The sequence below is a fragment of the Choloepus didactylus genome, chromosome 2 (assembly GCF_015220235.1).
Source record: "Choloepus didactylus isolate mChoDid1 chromosome 2, mChoDid1.pri, whole genome shotgun sequence".
Lineage (NCBI taxonomy): Eukaryota > Metazoa > Chordata > Mammalia > Pilosa > Megalonychidae > Choloepus > Choloepus didactylus.
In genome coordinates this window covers 166948268-166952741 of record NC_051308.1, presented here as the reverse complement: position 1 = coordinate 166952741, position 4474 = coordinate 166948268, and the positions used below count along the sequence as shown (strand labels likewise).

The 4474-nt window shown below is 38.0% G+C and overlaps 1 non-coding gene across 1 annotated transcript; it reads right to left on the bottom strand.

The window, feature by feature from the left end:
* Window positions 1–3922: 3922 nt before the first annotated feature.
* On the bottom strand, window positions 3923–4029 carry LOC119528426. Its single transcript, XR_005215724.1, has one exon. It is a non-coding gene; the product is annotated as a U6 spliceosomal RNA (small nuclear RNA).
* Window positions 4030–4474: the final 445 nt, after the last annotated feature.

Below are 4474 nucleotides of genomic sequence, written 5' to 3'. Positions count from 1 at the left end.
GTTCTAACCCAGATTAGCCCAAGACTGAAGAAAACACCTAGAATGGAGTTACCTGAGTTTCATTAGGAGCTTACAAAACAAGAGACAATTCTACCCAGCAGCAGGCTGGGAAAGTGAAGTCAGTGTTCTGTGCAGACAGAAAGAGAGGAGTACTGAGCGGGGTGTAGTGGTTATAAAGGTCTGTGACAATGGAGTTTCAGGTGAGTCTCATGAGATTTGGCTACAACAGGATCTGGCTAGATTTGATTACAACAAGGTCTCATGAGATTTGGTTATTAACAGTGATTTGGGGAATTAACGTCTTTTCTGGACATGTAGGTGGCTGCATGCAGATCATAATGGAGGAAGGGACAGGACCCTGGGCCCTAGGTACCCAGGCAACTAATTCTGGACTCCATTTGAGTTTTTTCCATCTGTATTTAAGGATTCCTGAAATCCTTCATCCCAAGTATTGCACAGAAACAAGATGAGACAGAGCCTATAAGCAGGAGGTATTTAATGCTCATACAAGCATGGGGATGAGGGACTGACTCTGAATATTTTAATTTGCAGCTGTCATAACATCCAGGAGTATGACTGTTGTAATTGTAATATGCTAAAAAAAGAAGTAGAGGGGAATCAGATTCACAGACAGCAGAATCATTGAGGCAATATTGAAATTGTGAGTATACATGGTTAGTCGTTGAGATAAGATCTAAGGAATTCAGTAAAAAAACAAAGATATTCAATTAAAACTATTACAGATATCTAGATGTAGGAACTAGCTGGATGAATCACAACTTTTCTGGTTTTATCTCAATAGTTGTAGTTATATTTGCATATTTATGTTGTCTTAAATGGGAAGTCTGAGAGACGTTTCCATTTAATTGTTTTTATATGTGTTAGGACACATCTTTTTGGTAAGGAGAAGTGCTATCAATAAATAAGAAAAATAAATGATAGAAGACAGAAAAATCTCAGTACCTTTTGCTGTTCATATATTTATCAAAGTAGTAAATGATGCTATATTAGGAATACTTTCTTGCTGCCTCTAATTATTTTTATGAATGAATAGTCCAGATTTTCTTCCATAATTTTTCCATCGAGACAGGTGACTATTGTAGCTCTTTAAAGGGAAATCCATTTAATTTTTTGATGTTCCAGGACAACATGATTCCTACTGGTTCATAAAGGAGAAATTGGGGCCAGAAATACCCTAATTAGCTACCTTTGAGCATACAATGAAAATTTCTTAACTATTTATTTCCATTTTAGGTAAGAGAAGCCCAGCGATTGTATGATATCCCAAAGACTCACAGTATTTACTTTGTGTTGTCTGGTTAATAACAGCAGTCTGTGGCTGTAATTCAATTTTCGGCATTCTCTCAAATAGTCTCAGGAATGTACAACTGTCTACCCAGAAAATACCTTGGAGCCAAGGTTAATAATTACTTTTGTTTTTATGACCCAGAGCTACTAACAGCATGTTAATCATGCTGAGGCAGTCCCTCAGCAAATATGGATTGAAACAAGTAAGAACTAATTAATTTTTCAAAAGATTTGTCATTGCAAACTGAGAAAATATTTCCCCCTAAAGTTTTCATTTTCTTTTGCAAAGCTTTTGTTTGTTTTCCTAACACCACCATTTCTTAAAGCTATCACAGATAATAAAGACACTACAACATTTTCTTTTATAAAAACAAGTCTGAAGAATTTCATTGATTTCTAAAGGTAACTTTCACATTTCACTCTCGTTTTTTTTCCTATGATTCACTGAGAAGGTATGTTTTAACTTAAAATGCTCTGCAAAGAAATGTCAACATCAAAAAGAATTTAATCCCCAGTATGGTTTTTTGGTAAGCCTAGGATGTCAACACTACAGAGCAGGAGAATTAGCTGTGGCTAAGAGATCTATTAGGACTTATTCATCCAAACCAAATGGCAGGCAAGGGGTCAGTGATTCTGACTTCCTTGTAATAGAAAAGGGAGGACACAGTATATAGTAATCATACTAATGGTAATTGCCATGTTTAGCATTTTTGTGTGTGCTAGGAATTGTACTTGAACTTTACATGCATTATTTCTAAGCCTCATAATAATCCTACAGGGTAGTGGTGGTAGATTAAATTGTGTACCCTGGCTAAAGGCATATTCTTAATCGACTATCTTGTGGGTGTGAACTCATATCTAAATAGACCTTCTGAAGGTATTATTTTTAGTTAAGATGTGGCCCGACTGATTAGGATGGGTCTTAATCCATGTCCCTGGTGGCCTTAGAAAGAGAAGTAATCAGAAGCCAGGAGTCAAGGAAGGCCACAAGGAGGAGCCAGAAGCTGGAAGTCAGAAGAAACAAGAAGAACAGACAAACTAAATGAGAGATCACCTGTGACTGGAGGCAAACCAAGGACCCCCAAGGATTACGGCAAGCCAGTGCCAGAACATTACAGAGTTTGGGGGAAAGGCATTTCTTTGACAACACTTTTTGGACTTCTAGCCTCTGAAAGTGCAATCCAGTAAGTTCCTGTTGGGTGGTATTTGTCATAGCAGACTAGAAAACTAAGATAGATGCTATTAATTTATCTTTTGTAAGATGAAGAAATTGAGGTACAGAGATGAAGCAACGTGTCCAAGGTCACACACCTAATAAGTAGCAGAGTTGGGAAAATAAAGCTGCTCTATTTCATATCAGTATCAATTAAGTTATATATGGTCTTCTGCATTACATTACTTCTACAATATATTACATCTTTTTATAAATTCAATTTTATTGAGATATATTCACATACCATGCAGTCATACAAAGCATACAATCAATTGTTCACAGTCCACTATATAGTTGTGCATTCATCATCAAGATTAATTTTTGAACATTTTCATTACCACATGTAAAACAGTAATAAGAATAAAAAGTGAAGTGAAAAAGAACAATTAAAGTAAAAAAGAACACTGGGGACCATTTTTTTTTTGTCCCCATTTTTCTACTCATCTATCCATACACTGGACAAATGGGGGTGTGATCCACATGGCTTTCCCAATCACATTGTCACCCCTCAGAAGCTACATTATTGTACAATAGTCTTCAAGATTCAAGGGTTCTGGGTTGCAGTTTGATAGTTTCAGGTATTTACCGCTAGCTATTCCAATTCATTAGAACATAAAAAAGGTTATCTATATTGTGCATAAGAGCGCCCACCAGAGTGACCTCTCGGCTCCTTTTGGAATCTCCCAGCCACTGAAACTTATTTCATTTCACATATCCCTTTTGATCAAGAAGATGTTCTCCATCTCACAATGCTGGGTCTAGATTCCTCCCTGGGAGTCATATTCCACGTTGCCAGGGAGATTTACACCCCTGGGTATCAGATCCCACGTAGGGAGGAGGACAGTGATTTCACCTACTAAGTTGGCTTAGCTAGAGAGAGGGAGAGCGCCAGATCTAAGCAACAGAGAGGCATTCAAGAGGAGACACTCAGGCACAATTATAAGCAGGCCTAGCCTCTGCTTTGCAGTAACAGTCTTCCCAAGGGCAAGTGCCATGGCAGAGGTCTCAGCCCACCAAACCACCAGTCGCCTATGTCCGCGAGCACATCAGCAACCATAGAAGTGGGGAAGCCCAACACCCCTGCATTCTCCTCCAGCTCCTCAGAGGGGACTCTGCATATTTTTTTCATTGTTTTGGTTTTTTTAAATTAACTATATAAAAAAAAAATTGAAAAAAAAACATACAATAAAAAACATTTCAAACAAACCAAAACAAAGGAATAAGAAAAAAAGACTAACCTAAAATGACTACTTTACTTCCAACATGTTCCTACTCTACCCTAAGAAAGTAACCTAATACAGTAACATTTCTGCGAACTTGTTCCTACCATACCCACCAGAAATTAACAAACCATAGTCATTCCTGGGCATTCCCAGAATGTTAAATTTACCCATGATAGTTAAAAATATGGAACGCTTCACGAATTTGCATGTCATCCTTGCACAGGGGCCATGCTAATCTTGTCTGTATCATTCCAATTTTAGTATATGTGCCGCCGAAGCAAGCACTTGTATTACTTTTTAACAGAGAATCTAATTTTTCAGACTTTCTGTAATCTGATTATTTGTTTACTCAGTAATAGTGTATAGGGGGTCAGCATTTCAGGCTTGAAAACTCAGGTATACAAAGTGTAAATTCTTTATTTTGTTGACAACTATTCTAGATTTCCCCCTGAGCCCCTCGTCTACTGGTAGATGGGAACAAAATAACATTTAGTACAATATGTTTTAAGGCTTAGTCTGACACAATCATTTAAATTTCCCCTTTGAGTAGTATTCTGTCTCTCTTGGATAAATATAGATAGTCCCCCAGGCAACCTTCCTCTGCTTCTCAGGTGTGTGAGGGTAGGGTTGTATCCTAGGTAGGGAGGTAACAGGGAAGAGTTGAAGCCCCCAGGCACCAGGTCAGGCACCAGGTCCTCTGCCTTCCTCTGTTGTCCTTGGTAATATCCCT